Here is a 16,769-nt window from a genome sequence, read left to right as displayed (position 1 = left end):
CACCGGATCGGATCTTCCGAAGTGGATCGGATCTTCCGATCGTTGTCTATAAATAGAAGCGCGAGGCTTCACTTTTCACTCGCCAATTCCGAGAGTTCCAGAGCGTTTTAGTCGTTTCTGATGGGTTTCTAGTCTTTTCCCGAGGTTCGGGCACTAGCGGGGAGCTACTGGTTTTGTAGCGGAGCTGTGCTCTAGTTGGGGGCTAGCGGCATCAGTGGGCTGACTACGGACGCAGGTATAGTTCTGGGTTCCCTTTGAGATTTGGGAGTATCTATTAGTCTAGTTAAGGCTTTTAGATGTGGTTTAGTGATATGGTATCACTTGGATTGTAGGCTTGATTCTAGGGCTGATTGCTAGGATCTACTGGTTTGAGGTACGAAAGTACTATCCGAGATAGCAGGATTGAGTATGCTTTACTATGTGTTGCATGTTTATATGTTGCATTATTATCTGTCATATGATGCATGGTTTATTATGCGGCATTTGCATAATCATGTTGAGCCTGATTATCTTTGAGATAGCCTGTTGAGAGGGTGCTCAGCCCTCGTTTGTTGTGGATGGTTGGACCCCGTTGGCCGACGGTGGTCAGGTCACCGGTATATCCACAGGTTTATTTTGGTATGGGAGCCACCTCCTGGTGCGACGGCGCAGAGTGCTACATACCTTGACGTCATTTACCTGAGCAGTATTTCGATATACCCAGATCCTGGTATCCAGTACATTTTGCATACATGCATGTCATAGTCTTGTATACTCATACTTTCGGTGCTGAGCGTTTTATGCTCACGTCCTCGGTTTATCTCTGTTTTGGACACCCTATTCGATGGGGCAGGTCTCAGGTTGGACGGTCCAGGAGGGAGTGGACAGGGAGCTGGCAGAGGTTGACCTGTAGTTGTTGGTATTTGTTCTTGGTATTTAGTTCGATCTGGTTGTTTAAGTATTTTGTACTTACAGATTCGATTGGGTTGTATTACTGTTTTTCCGCTGTTTACCTGATTCAGTTTTAAATGTTAATTTTGCATGCTTAAGTTCTGATTAGTAGGTGATTCTGGAACGGGTCACTACATTTATGGTATCAGAGCATGCATTAAGATTTTGGGATTTAGAACTGTTCTTTTGGGTTTAATCTCCGGTAACTTTTGTAGCTAAAAGATGTCTGGTTTTGACGACGATGCTAGTAGTCATGGCAGCGTTGGACGCTGGGGAGACCGCGACGATCGGGAGCGTCGTCAAGAGCATCGAGAACGTCGTCAACACCGTCGTGATGAGCCTCGGAGTTTTAGTATGCATCGGTTCTTGCAGATGGGGCCGAAACCTCTTTCAGGCGGTGAGACCCCGGATGTTGCGGAGAACTGGCTTGAGAGGATGGAGAGCTGCTTCAAGACTTTTCAGTGCTCGGCGGAGCAGCAGATTGATACCCTTGATTTCTTGCTGGAGGGTGGTGCGCGCAAGTGGTGGAGGTCTACCTCTGCACCGATAGTTCAGCGACAGGGTCGAGTTCTTTGGGCCGATTTCCGAGCCGCTTTCATGTTGCTTTACTTTCCGCCAGCTCTTCTGCAGACCAAGGCGATTGAGTTGATCAATCTGAAGCAGGGAAGTTTGTCTGTTGATGAGTATCAGCAGAAGTTCTTTGAGTTGCTTCCATATGTTCCGCATGTCAGTGACAATGCTATGGCCAAGTATAACCATTTTCTTCAGGGCCTCAATCAGGAGATTTATGATCGGGTTGTTGTCTGCGATGATCCGACATCGTATGAGGGCCTTGTAAATCGTTGTCGCCAGGCTGAGGGCAGTTTGTTGAGAGGTCGAGCCATGCAGTCTGCTCGTCCTACTAGTTCTTTGGGTCCCCGCGCCCAAGCATTTAAGAAGGCTGGATCTACTTCTTCTTCCTCTGGATCTGGAGGAGTTCACCATTTTGGGAAGAAGAGGGGCCCGTGTCAGCACTGCGGGAAGGATCATCCGACGGAGCGTTGTCGCAAGGTTGCGGGTGCTTGTTACAAGTGCGGTGAGATGGGCCACATGAAGAGAGATTGTCCACAGACGGGCGGAGGATCAGGATCTGGTTCTCAGGCTTCAGTTCATCAGAGGCCACAGCAGGGACAGTCTACTCAGGGTTCTAACCTCCGACCGCGTACTCAAGGGCAGGTCTTTGCTCTTAACCAGGATCAGGCGGCTGAAGAGAACGAGAGAGTTATCGCAGGTGTGTTTTTATTATGTGGATTACCTGCTTACGTTCTCATTGATACTGGTGCATCGCATTCATTCATATCTGCGAGGTTTGCTAAGCGTCATAAGTTACCTTTCACTTCTTTGGACGTTGTGGTATCTGTTTCCACACCGATGGGTCATTCGGTGCTAGCTAGACGTCTAGTTTTAGGTTGTCCTCTAGAATTTGAGGGTAATATTTTAACTGCTAATTTGATGATTCTTGCGATGGAGGATTTTGATTGCATTCTGGGAATAGATGTGCTGACTGTGTTTAGAGCTACTGTGGACTCTTATCAGAAGTTTGTGCAGTTTCGTCCAGTTGAGGGCGACAGTTGGTTTTTCTATGGAGAGGGAGCGCGACCCCCGATGCCTGTGGTTTCTGCTCTGAAAGCCTGTCGTGCTTTAGAGTCGGGCGGGGAAGGCTACCTTATCTATGCTATTGATTCGTCCGCAGTTAGTGTCGGTATCAGTGACATTCCAGTGGTTTGCGATTTTCCGGATGTTTTTCCCGAGGAGATTCCTGGTTTTCCTCCCGTTCGGGAAGTGGATTTCGGCATTGATTTAGTGCCAGGCACGGCACCAATCTCTAGAGCTCCTTATCGTTTAGCTCCATCGGAGATGCAAGAATTGAAACAGCAGTTGCAGGATCTTCTTGACAAGGGGTATATTCGACCCAGTGTGTCCCCGTGGGGAGCACCAGTTCTTTTTGTCAAAAAGAAGGATGGTTCTATGCGGCTCTGCATAGATTATCGGCAGTTGAATCGTGCTACGATAAAGAATAAGTATCCGTTGCCACGGATTGATGATTTATTTGATCAACTGCAAGGTACCTCTGTATATTCCAAGATTGATTTAAGGTCTGGTTATCATCAGCTTCGAGTTCATCAGGGAGACATATCGAAGACTGCATTCAGGACCCGGTATGGGCATTATGAGTTTCTGGTTATGCCTTTTGGGGTGACGAATGCACCAGCAGTTTTTATGGATCTGATGAATCGGGTATTTCGGGATTTCTTGGATAAGTTTGTTGTGGTGTTTATAGATGATATCTTAATCTATTCGCATGATCAGCAAGAACACGCACAACATGCGAAGTTGAGTAAATGTGAGTTTTGGATTGACAGGGTTGTATTCCTTGGTCATGTCATTTCTAGCAAGGGAGTTTCAGTTGACCCAAGTAAGGTGGAAGCGGTGTTGAACTGGTCGCGTCCGACGACAGTAGCCGAGATCCGCAGTTTTCTGGGATTGGCTGGGTATTATCGCCGTTTCATTGTCAACTTCTCTCAGATTGCTAAGTCACTCACTCAGCTCACTCGGAAAGATGTTTCATTTGAGTGGACATCAGAGTGCGAAGAGAGTTTCTTGGAACTTCGCAGACGTTTGACATCTGCGCCTGTTTTGGCTTTACCGTCTGGATCTGGTGGTTTCAGTGTTTACACCGATGCCTCTTTACAGGGACTAGGGTGTGTTCTGATGCAGAATGAGCATGTGATTGCTTATGCGTCGAGACAGTTAAAGCCTCATGAGGAAAACTATCCTGTTCATGATCTGGAATTAGCAGCGATCGTTTTTGCTTTGAAAATCTGGCGCCATTATCTGTATGGTGAGCGATTTGAGATCTTCACTGATCATAAGAGTTTGAAGTATCTGTTCACTCAGGCTGAGTTGAACATGCGTCAGCGTCGTTGGATGGATCTACTCAAGGATTACGATTGTGAGATCAAGTATCATCCAGGATCTGCGAATCTCACGGCCGATGCTCTTAGTCGCAAGGTGAGGTTATCTGCTCTTCAGACTTGTGCTGTATCTGGGATTATTCAGGATTTCTGTTCGATGGGATTCAATTGTAAGCATCGGAAGGGAACAGAGAGTATCCGTATAGCTACTATTTTGTCCGAGCCAGTTTTGTATTCTCGGATTAGAGATGCTCAGATGTCTGATTCTAAGGTTCAGAAATTAGCTCGGTTGGCTGATGGAGATAATACTTCTGGATTCCACTATCAGTCCGAGGGTCTTTTGTGCTTATCTGGTCGTGTTGTTGTACCGGAAGATGACACTTTGAGGGAGGAGATTTTGTCCCAGGCTCATCGTAGCAAGTTGAGTGTTCATCCAGGGAGCAACAAGATGTATAAGGATTTGAGGACTCGATTTTGGTGGAAAGGTATGAAACGTAATGTTTATCAGTATGTCTCCAAGTGCCTAGTCTGTCAGCAGGTGAAGGCTGAGTATCGACGACCTGGAGGTTTGTTGCAGAATCTTCCTATTCCGGAGTGGAAGTGGGAGCATATCACGATGGACTTCGTGACTCACTTGCCTATGTCTGTGGGGAATAGAGATGCTATCTGGGTGGTAGTGGATCGGCTTACTAAGTCTGCCCATTTTCTTCCATATAACAGAGATTTCACTTTCGATCGGATGGCACGGTTGTACATTCAGGAGATTGTACGGTTTCATGGTGTGCCCGTGAGTATCGTTAGTGACAGAGATCCTCGATTTACATCTAGATTTTGGGGCAGCTTTCAGCAAGCTTTGGGCACTACCTTGAGTTTGAGTACTGCATATCACCCAGAGACTGACGGTCAGTCAGAGAGGACTATTCGTACTCTTGAGGATATGTTGAGATCTTGTGTGATGGATTTCGGGCCAGCTTGGCAGGATCATCTGCCACTGATAGAGTTTGCATACAACAACAGTTTTCATAGGAGTATTGGTATGTCTCCGTTTGAAGCATTGTATGGTCGACGTTGTCGTACTCCCCTGTTCTGGGAAGAAGTCGGAGAACGACAGGTCGAGGGTCCGGAATTGATTCAGCAGGCCATGGACAAAGTTCTTGTGATCAAACAGCGGATTAAGACTGCTCAGGATCGACAAGCAAGTTATGCGAACTCCAAGCGCAGACCTCTTCATTTTGATGCAGGCGAGAAAGTGTTTCTCAAGGTATCACCTTTTCGGAGGATTCTGAGATTTGGACTCAAGGGTAAGCTATCTCCGAGATTCATTGGTCCTTTTGAGATCTTAGAATGTGTGGGAGACTTGGCCTACAGATTAGCTTTGCCACCGTATCTGTCTAGTGTTCACAATGTGTTTCATGTGTCCTTGTTGAGACGATACGTAGCGGATGAGTCTCATGTTTTGCATCCAACAGAAGTTCAGCTGAATCCGGATTTGTCTTTTGTAGAAAGACCGGTTTCGATCTTAGACCGGAAGGATAAGGTACTGCGGAATAAGACTATTCCTCTTGTCTTAGTGCAGTGGCAGCGCCGAGGTACTGAAGAAGCTACTTGGGAACTAGAGAGTCGCATGCGGTCAGAGCATCCAAAGTTGTTCTAGTTGTAGTATTTTCAGTTATGATTGTAATTTCAGTTGTACTTTCAGTTGTAATTCATTCTTAAGTTGAATGTATTGTTGTTCAGAATTGTCATTCTTCAGACTCGATTTCGCGGACGAAATCCTTTTTAGAGGGGGAGAATGTAGTATCCCGATGCCTAATTTGAGTTAATTATTGGATTAATTGTATTTCGGTGGGATCGGAAGGACCGAACCGGGTTCGGATCGGATGGACCGTTCTGTTCGGAGTCAGACGAGTCATGTCATGTCAGAGTTCGGATCGTCCGATCAGGGTTCGGATCGTCCGAAGACAGGTGGCTGGACACGTGGAAGACATGCAGAGTTCGGATCTTCCGAAGTGGATCGGATCTTACGAAGTGCACCGCATCGGATCTTCCGAAGTGGATCGGATCTTCCGATCGTTGTCTATAAATAGAAGCGCGAGGCTTCACTTTTCACTCGCCAATTCCGAGAGTTCCAGAGCGTTTTAGTCGTTTCTGATGGGTTTCTAGTCTTTTCCCGAGGTTCGGGCACTAGCGGGGAGCTACTGGTTTTGTAGCGGAGCTGTGCTCTAGTTGGGGGCTAGCGGCATCAGTGGGCTGACTACGGACGCAGGTACAGTTCTGGGTTCCCTTTGAGATTTGGGAGTATCTATTAGTCTAGTTAAGGCTTTTAGATGTGGTTTAGTGATATGGTATCACTTGGATTGTAGGCTTGATTCTAGGGCTGATTGCTAGGATCTACTGGTTTGAGGTACGAAAGTACTATCCGAGATAGCAGGATTGAGTATGCTTTACTATGTGTTGCATGTTTATATGTTGCATTATTATCTGTCATATGATGCATGGTTTATTATGCGGCATTTGCATAATCATGTTGAGCCTGATTATCTTTGAGATAGCCTGTTGAGAGGGTGCTCAGCCCTCGTTTGTTGTGGATGGTTGGACCCCGTTGGCCGACGGTGGTCAGGTCACCGGTATATCCACAGGTTTATTTTGGTATGGGAGCCACCTCCTGGTGCGACGGCGCAGAGTGCTACATACCTTGACGTCATTTACCTGAGCAGTATTTCGATATACCCAGATCCTGGTATCCAGTACATTTTGCATACATGCATGTCATAGTCTTGTATACTCATACTTTCGGTGCTGAGCGTTTTATGCTCACGTCCTCGGTTTATCTCTGTTTTGGACACCCTATTCGATGGGGCAGGTCTCAGGTTGGACGGTCCAGGAGGGAGTGGACAGGGAGCTGGCAGAGGTTGACCTGTAGTTGTTGGTATTTGTTCTTGGTATTTAGTTCGATCTGGTTGTTTAAGTATTTTGTACTTACAGATTCGATTGGGTTGTATTACTGTTTTTCCGCTGTTTACCTGATTCAGTTTTAAATGTTAATTTTGCATGCTTAAGTTCTGATTAGTAGGTGATTCTGGAACGGGTCACTACACCACATACATTGATACCATCGTGAAACGGTTCTCGATGGATGAGTCCAAGAGAGGACATCTACCAATGTGTCATGGCGTGTCCCTATCCAAGTCTATGTCTCCCAAGACTGATGCAGAGATAGCGGCGATGACACGAATTCCGTATGCTTCGGCTATTGGTAGTATCATGTATGGGATGATATCTACACGTCCTGACGTGGCATTTGCACTAAGTGTAGTGAGTAGATATCAATCCAACCCTGGTCTTCCACACTGGAAAGCTGTGAAAGACATCCTCAAGTATTTGAGAAGGACCAATAAGTTTTTCTTGGTCTATGGGGGTGGAGAACTGAAATTGGAAGGCTATACCGACTCTAGCTTCCAAAGCGATGTTGATGACTCGAAGTCAACCTCCGGATTCATATTCATGCTCAATGGTGGTGCTGTCTCTTGGAAGAGTTCCAAGCAAGACAGTACTGCGGATTCCACCACTGAAGCAGAATACATTGCTGCATCGGCTGCAGCAAAGGAGGCTGTTTGGATTAGGAATTTCGTCCAAGAGTTGGGCGTCATTCCAAATGGAGTTGCTCCTATCCCGGTGATGTGCGACAACACGGGAGCCATAGCTTAGGCGAAGGAGCCAAGGTCTCATCAGAAGTCCAAACATGTATTGAGAAAGTACCACATCCTCAGAGAGATCGTGGAACGAGGAGAAGTGTCGATCGACAAAGTCGGCTCCGCAGATAATGTTGCTGATCCACTAACTAAGCCTTTACCAGAACCATCATTCGAGAAGCATCGCGAATCAATGGGTCTGAAGTATATCGGTAGTTGGCTCTAGTGCAAGTGGGAGATTGTTAGAGTAGGTGCACGTCGAGCCAAGTGTTGGCCGAGTGTTTACAATGAAACTCTGTGTATAAACGATCTTTATTTTAATAATATTTGAATTTATTAATTTGGCGCATCTTTATCTTTATACCCATGCGAGTTGCATAAGATAAAGTCCTTGAATATACATATAGTAGAAAGAATATGAGATGCTCATATGATGAGGATCATGAAACTCATATTTGTAATACTGTATATTCTAAACGGTTCCTAGTCGATTCAGCCGCCACTAATACATATAGTAGAAAGAATATGAGATGCTCATATGATGAGGATCATGAAACTCATATTTGTAATACTGTATATTCTAATCGGTTCCTAGTCGATTCAGCCGCCACTAAGAAGGATATAGGCCGCTCGAGTTAGAGACTAGTATCTGCGATGTGAGTACCATGTTTCTGTAAAGTCCCAAAAATCCTTACTTTGAAAATTTGCGGAAAATTTAAAATTTTCTTTTTAAAAGAACTTAAACGGTCTCATTCATAAAATCACAGGTGAATCAAGTTCAATGTTTCAAATTATTGCAGCGGAATAAAAATAAAGTTGCCAAAAATAACTACTTAAAATTTGTCCGACGACTGATAAAAATTATTAGCGGAAAAATAACAACTGCTGCACTGAGGTCCTCGGGTGCCACTACTGCCGACCCAACCTGGCTCACTGGTCCCCGTCCTCGGCCCTGGCCTCATCAATACCTACAACAATCAAGTCTAGTGAGCCTAAAGACTCAGCATGCATATATCGCAGGTAAGGAGTAAAATCTGAAGTAAAATATGCATGGGATAAAATATCATGTCATGAGGCGTGCTGAAAGTAATCTGTACTGATGCTGGAAATAATCTGTACTCATGCTTAAAATAATCTGTACTGATGCTGAAAATAATCTGTACTGAGCAATTATAATACGTGCATAACTGAACTGATAATCATAGTAAAAACGTTTGCTCCTTGGAGCCCTGTACTGAAATAACTGGTAAAATTTTCTGTTGAGATTATGTTTTACGCCTGTGGCCACTGCACTAAGCTGAACTGATCGGTAACTGACTACCGGGGAGCCTGAAACTGAGCTGGCGGTCACTGAAGACCCGATGGTACCATCCTGAACTGATAGGTCACTGGCGACCTGATGGTACCAACCTGAACTGAGCGGTCACTGGCGACCGTATAAATAATGCTCCCACATAGTGAATGAACCACAAGCCATATCGCATAAATCTCAAAAATAATCATTTTCTGTTTTCATGCACGTAAAATAATTAACTGGCGATAATGAAAATATCCTGTAATTTTACCAACTGGAGTGGGTTGGATCGTCCCCCAGGCTCGCTGCAACCTAAAGGTGCCATGAAAATATATATACAATAGCTTAAACTTGACCAACTATGCAATTTACGTTCAAAAGATGCGGTTATGACGTCTAATGACTTCGTATTTAATCGTGACTCCGAACCAACGCGAACAAACACTAAACCACCGTAACGTCATGATTAAAATACGCTGAAAATAATGAAATAATGCTCCTAAAATTATGATGGTCGAAATCTAGGTGGAATGGAGGCCAAAACAAGAAACGCTCTTTCGAGAGTCAATTTGGCACATCGTACCGTAAATTCTCGTACGACTTCAAAAATGATCCGAATGACAAACGGCCAAAAACATGACCTTCCTAACTTGATTAGGCACTGTCCAGTCCAAGGCCATGGGCTAAAAGCCGACCAAAAACTCGAACGAGCCTCTGAACCGTCACAGCAACTTGCTGTCAAAAAATACAGCAGCTGCGCAACTCGGCACATCGCACCGTAAATTCTCGTACGACTACAAAAATGATCCGAATGACGAACAGACAAAAACATGACCTTCCTAACTTGATTAGGCACTGTCCAGTCCAAGGCCATGGGCTAAAAGCCGACCGAGAACTCGAACGAGTCTCTGAACCGACACAGCAACTTGCTGTCCAAAAATACAGCAGCTGCGCACTTGTTTTCCTTGTGTCGTTTTCGAGTCCGCCGGCCATTGGGGCTTACACCACCGACTAGAGACCCTTACCAACATCCCAAGGAATGATTTGAACCATGGCTAAGGGCTTTTGGCCAGCCATAATTCGCACCATTCCAGCAACCTACCGAGAAGATCCACCGAGAGCACATTTGATGCGCGTGTGGTGTGATTTGTTTGATTGTTGTCTCGTCTCGTTCCAATGGCCATTTTATTGACCATGGCACGATCTAGACATCTTGGGGTATGGTATGAACCGTGGCTAAGGGCCATAGGCCAACCAAGATCCATACCAAGCAACCCAAAACCGAAATGCAAATGCTGTCCAACCGAAGGGCCGAAGGGGTATAGGGGCTGTTGTAATGTTTTTGTTAAAAACTGAGGAGCCATGGACCAAGCCACCAAAAGGGCAACTTAGTCACATCTTAGACATGCTAGGGAAGTGATCCAACCATGGCTAAGAGCCCTTAAGACAGCCAAGATCAGATCCTTCCACCACGACAACAAAATGAAATTTCGAACTCAAAATCATGCACTTATGGGATCTTGCTGTCATTCGGTTTTCCAGTAAGCATGGGACTGAAACCAACATTCTAACATGTCCCTAACATGTCCTAGTACATGTACATAATCAGCTTTGAGCCCCTGGAACGATCCATCCCTGAAATCGAAACAAAACATACCAATCGTGAAGCACAAGGTGGAACAAAAATCTGCACAGAATTTTCTTTGTTCAAGTTGCTTAAAATTTCGGTTTTTGCTCAATCAAACATGATCATGTACTGAAAAATATTTGATAATATGACTTGATTGAGGTTTAGAAAAAGTATATACATGCCTTGGATTCGTTTGAAATAGAAACGAGAAGAAAAGACGAGACGGCGCGGAGGAGACGGAGTGGCTAGCTTCTCTACCTTTCCTTCCCTTCCCTCAATTTTTCTTCTCTCTTTTTGGCTAAGCACCTCACGTTTTTCTCTCTGAATTGAGCTCTGGATTTTGGTCATATGGAGGGGAGAGTGATGGTTGGAAAGGTGAGGGGCAAGATCCACAAACAAAGGGCATAAATGCAATACCAAACCCACCTCTCATTTAATATTTGCACATGCTTGTCAACTATTCTTGGGGATGCCTTGAACGATGGATTCATGGTATCCAAGGCTTGGATATAGCTTAATACTAACTAATTAAAGTTTGGTTAATAATTGAAAAGATTAGCATGCTTAAAGATGTCAAAGAATTGGTCAAAGTTGATGAGTTGGAAATGCATTGCCTAGCACTATGGGGTGGCCGAAAATTCACTTCTAAAAATGGATGGGGAGTGTTGTTTATCTAGTCAACTAATAATCCTTAAAAGTCTTACTAATCCTTTAATTAATTTAGTGAGCTAACCCCTTAATTATGCAACTTAAATGGGCTTATTTCTTAATCACCTCAAGCAACTTAAATAATTCCTTAAACTCTTTTTTTTTTTTTATTAACTTAAATGAACTTACTTGCTAGTTAAATTAACTCCCGGAAATATTTCTCGAATCTTAAATCCTATCTCAAAACTCCAACTCCGGTCCGGCCTCACTGAAATAACTGAAATGCTAAAAATCAACTACTGAACTGAAATAATAAAATAATTAACTTCAAAGAAATGCATTTAAAATAATCATGCAATGAAGTCAATTAAATTTAAAAATCTAGAATTATGCATGGTTTAAACGTAGACTGATTTACGGGTTCCACAGTTTCATTGGTAGGGGACATTGTGATGTCCGAGCATGCAGATAGGTGCTCCTGGTAGAGTGCACTGAACAATCCTCTATAAAGGACTTTCCAAGTGGTTCTCACTTATCGAGTGGAAACGTCCTAGTTTATGGTTGTACACCATTAGTCCTTATGACCCGGGACAACATTGAGACTCTATGTGCTAGCGTTTCACTTTGACTTGTTTACCGACTCCTATGGGGTCATCAGGTGGCAAGGTTGGGTGTTACGGCGAAATATATAGGAGTCGATGCATTGTAGCCGGGGATTCACCGCTTACCTACGGGTATGGATATCCTATGTGTTTTTCATGTATGTGTGGGTTGAAATCTCTGATCAGAGTATGGTGGTAATTATGAAAGGGGTTTCATAGATTACACCATCGATGCAACCACAACATGACACATAGTATCGATTCATTGACAACTCTCGATAGACCAATAGTTGTCGAATCGGTCGGGATATATGAGTTGAAGGGACCGTACTGTACGCTAACCATAATTGAATGGTTCTTGCAGGCACTATCATGTGATACCTAGGGAATCACGTAAGCGATGCTGCTAGGCGTTTAACGTGATTGGTTGGATACTATCAGACTTGAGTTCTGACGTTCTTTTTATCAAGGAGTTGATAAATAAGAATGGATCAATTGGGGTATGCTCGAATAAGGACATGTTTAGTCCGAATCACATGGAGATGTGAACCCACGGCTAGTTGTATCAATGAACCATTGAGGGCCACACAAGTACTAGCTTTGTAAATCCCGATGAGAAGTAAAATTGTTCAATGTGTTGAACGGCTTATAAATGTGTTTATAAGCGTAAAGAAAAATAGAAGTATGACTTCTATGAGAGAAATATAAATTTTAATTTATGGAAGTGTTCCTAAATTAAAATTTGGCCAATTGACTAATGTTTTTGAAAATTGTGATTTTCACAAACATTATTATGGAATCAATTAAATTAATTCAAGTGTTGAATTAATTAAACACTAGTGGACCTAGTAGAGTCCAAATAATTAAATTAATTCAAGTGTTGGATTAATTAAATAACATTGGGATTTGTAGAGCCCAATTGAAAATAATTATTTAACTAGTGGGCTTGAGTAAAATCAAGAAAAGTATAATTGGGCCCAAAATTGTTTGGGACAATTAAAAGTCCATGGGCCTTGCAAAAGGTTGCAAGCCCACTAGTGTTTGCATGCTTGGGAGGTGAAGAGACTTTGAATAATTTTTAATAAAATATTGCATGGCATGGGGATCAACTTTTTGCACAACCAAGGAGACTTCACTCCCTCATTCTACCTTTCCAACTTGGCCGAAATTTTGGGCTTTTCTCCAAAAATTTTCTTCTCTCTTGTGTTCTTCATTTGTTGGAGAACACTCTCTTCTCATTGAAAAATCCTCTTGATTTTCTAGTGCAAATCAAGAGGGGTTTTACCTTGCTTAGTGGTGGGCCTAATTCTTGAAGGAAAGGAGGTGAGCTTGTAGATTTTTCCATCTTTTGAAGAGCTAAAGTGTTTACACTTTAGTTGGAGCCAAATATCAACCTCAAGGGGTTGATAGGTAAATCTCTTCTAACACCCTATGTATGTATTATGGTGTTTGTTTTGTAAATATTGCACAAAAATACCAAGGTGGCCGAAATTTCATGCTTGAAATTAAAATTTTTGACTTCCGTTGCGCTTCCGGCCACCGTAACCAGTCCGCTTTCAAATTATGCATAAAATACATAAAAATAATTAAACATAAATTAATGAAATAAACATGCTAAATTACCACTTCTTAAATAAGTCTTTATTAACTTATCTCAATACTCCATCTCCAGTCTGACCTCACTTATTTAATTGAAAAAGGTAACAATTAAACTACTGCTTAAAATTAATAAATTTAAAGAAAAGAATTTAAATACTCATGCAATAAAAATAATTTTAATTTAAATATTAGAAATTATGCATGGCTTATACGCAGTCCAATTTACTGGTTCTACAATTCCATTCATAAATATTTTTCCCAATATAACTATTAGCAAAAATATATTCTTGTTCTTCAATAAGAACATCCATGGGAGTAGGTTTATTATAATAATATTTGGTTATGGTAGGTCTATCTGCCCATTTAATTTTATTAGTTTTTTCATCAGAATGATTATTAATTTTTTCTAATTCTTCAAACTCTTCATTAAGAGTATATAAATTAAGATTTCTAAATTTTTTTCTAATAATTTTTCTATATCAGAAACAGAAGATTTAAATTTAAAATCCTTAATATCAGGAGGGGATTGTATAGATGAAGTAGCAATAGAAACCATATTAGTTTCTGGTTCTTCTATATGAACATCTGGTTTAATTTTATTAATAGCTAAAATAATTTTGTCAATACTATCTTTAAGAGAATTAATCTCTTCTCCTATTATTGTAAGATATAAATTTGTATAATTCTGTTTTTCAATTATTTGATTCATATGTTTAACAGTAATTTGTAACATATCATTCTCAAATAATTTTGAAAAAGCAGTAAAATTTAAAATTTTATTATTCTTTTCTATAATAAAAGATTGTTGAGGAGGATATACAGATTTTTGAATTTGTCCTGAAGAAAGTTTATAATTTATTTCAAGAATAGAAATATAATCTATAATAGATGTTTTAAAAAACCAAGGAACAAAATGTATTAGTTTATTCTGGTTTTCACAATATTTATAAAAGGTTGAAACAATATAATCAAACTCTTCTTCCGAGAAACTTTTAAAATACCAATCTCTGAAAGATTCTCATTTGGGTAAATAAAATTCTGCATTGATCTTTGCTCATTTAGCTCCCTTTGATTTTGAAATCATTTATAAAAAAAGTGAAGATAATCATCTTCCTCATTTCTTAACTCGAGAATATTTATCCTAAGGTCTTCATTTACAGATATGAGTTCTCGAAGAAGAGGAGAGTCCTCTTATAGAGGGCGAGGTGGTAGGGGAAAACCCCTAATATTATTGCACAGCATGGTAACAAAGGCTAATAGCCCAGAACTTATCTAGTTCACCAGCCAGTAATACTGAGCATAATGAATTATATAATGAATTTCAAGAATTCTTTAAACAAAAGCAGAGAAGTAATACAGATTCTCAAGCTTCAGCATCATATGCTAACATCATAAAAGATGATGATAATGATTCAGCTCTATACACAGAGACAAAACATCGAGAATTGATTCTTCTTATAGAAGAAAAAGATACCCAATGGGAAAAGACTCCATGGACTATCATGGAAATATATCTAACCAATACATCATATGTATATGGTTCTTACAAGCAAAGAGGATTTTATGAAAATCTTCTGATATCTACGAAAAGTGTTGATATAACTCACTTTTTCAGTAATACTCAACAGAAAGTAAGTTATAACTTCTCAAAGTTTATAATCAAGAAAATCATATCTATTGAAGAATGGGGTATATCTTCATTGATTGAAAAAGAATTTTATTCTGAAAATCATAAAATGAGTTTTAAATTCAATTTTTGATTTATAATTAAATCATCTACTGTATCTTGTACAAAAGACTCTACATCTTTTTCTTATCTGAGAAGTAGAAGCTCTAGAAGTCTGAGAAACATCCACCATATAATATAATGGTGAAATAAAAGAATGACTAGATCTTGATCTAGCATAGAAAGAAGATGGTAATAATTTTCTTTGTTCATTATTAAACTGTAATTGAACAGATCTCCTTCATTATTTTGAACAACTTGTTGTAAATCTCTATTTATTATAGGATTTCTAAGAACAGCTTGTTCAATTATCCAGTTTTCTGGAAATTCAATTTCTTCCCATTTTATAGATCTACGAGTTGTAATATTAGATCTATTCAAATTAGTTTCTATAAGAATAGTTTCATTTAATTTTTTATCTATTCTTTTACACATAGGATTCAGTGTAAATAATGGTTTATAATAAATACGATAACAGATACATATTACTTCTGTTCCAGGAGTATAATTATAACCATGAGTTTTAACATTTAATGTTAAAGAGTCTAAAATATTAATATCAGACAAAGATAAAGATGAATTAGGATAAACATCAAAATATACTGGACCATGAGCCAGGCTAGATTGAATTATTCCCATAAGGGATTGTTTCCAATTCAATTTCTACCATATCTTAAAGCTGCTATGAAGCTTTCTGGTAATCCTTCTAAAGTTAAATGTCTAAAAGCAATTTGAATTAAACTTATATGAATAAATTTGTAATTTTTCCTATAAGGCATAATATCTTTATTGTTTAACACTCTAATAACCATCTCATTATTATGAAGAGGTATTGATGATTCTGTAGTTTTAACTACTTGTTCAAAACCAATTCGATATCGGACTCGGGGCCCCACATTAAACTTCCTAAAAATCTTTGTAACTGAGTTTTATCAATTATAATATCTGGAAATTTCGATCCAAATTCTATACTTCTTTGTATAGGAATTATTTTTCCTTTCACAATCATATAATCTAATATTAGTTTGAAATAAAATCATTTTAGATTTTGAAATAACAAGACAATTTTGAATAACAATATTTTTAAACATTTCTAAATGTTTAAAATATGTTTCAATATCATTAGAAAATACTAAGATATCATCTATATAAACAATTATAAAATTGCTATAATTATAAAAAATATCATTCATAATTTGTTAAAATTCTGAAGGGGCATTTTTAAGGCCAAATGGCATTACTGTCCATTCATAATGTCCTATTGTAACATTAAAAGTAGTTTTATATCTATCAGATTCTTTAATTTGAATCTGCCAAAAACCTGATTTTAAATCAAATTTTGAAAATATGATTGCATGTACAAGTATATCTAATAAATCTTTTTTATTAGGAATATGATGCCTAATCCATTTTAAAACCTTATTAAGGTTTATAATTTATAACTAATCTAGGAACTCCTCTTTCTGTTCAGAATTTTTATTAACGTAAAAAGGAGTACAAGACCAAGGAGATTGAGAAGGTTTTATTAAACCTTTATCTAACAAAGAATGAATTTCATTTTTGCACAATTCTAAATATTCAGAATTATATTCATTTGACAAGGACGAGCCTTGGTTGGAATATTTTTTTCATCAAAATCTTCTTCACATGGAAGAGAGATAATATGTTTCTTACGATTCCAAAAAGCATTTGGA

At 39.9% G+C, this 16,769-nt stretch overlaps 1 long non-coding RNA gene across 1 annotated transcript; it reads right to left on the bottom strand.

Moving 5' to 3' along the window:
* Positions 1–8,344: 8,344 nt before the first annotated feature.
* LOC140812027 (uncharacterized) lies at positions 8,345–11,570 on the bottom strand. Its single transcript, XR_012113591.1, has 2 exons — positions 10,683–11,570; positions 8,345–8,544 (listed from the first exon to the last, which is right to left on the bottom strand). It is a non-coding gene; the product is annotated as an uncharacterized lncRNA (long non-coding RNA).
* Between the last annotated feature and the right edge of the window lie 5,199 nt (positions 11,571–16,769).

The sequence above is a fragment of the Primulina eburnea genome, chromosome 1 (genome assembly GCF_022965805.1).
Source record: "Primulina eburnea isolate SZY01 chromosome 1, ASM2296580v1, whole genome shotgun sequence".
NCBI classification, from domain to species: Eukaryota; Viridiplantae; Streptophyta; class Magnoliopsida; order Lamiales; family Gesneriaceae; genus Primulina; species Primulina eburnea.
The sequence above is the reverse complement of the archived record's forward strand: the minus strand, read 5'-3'. Positions and strand labels throughout refer to the sequence as shown.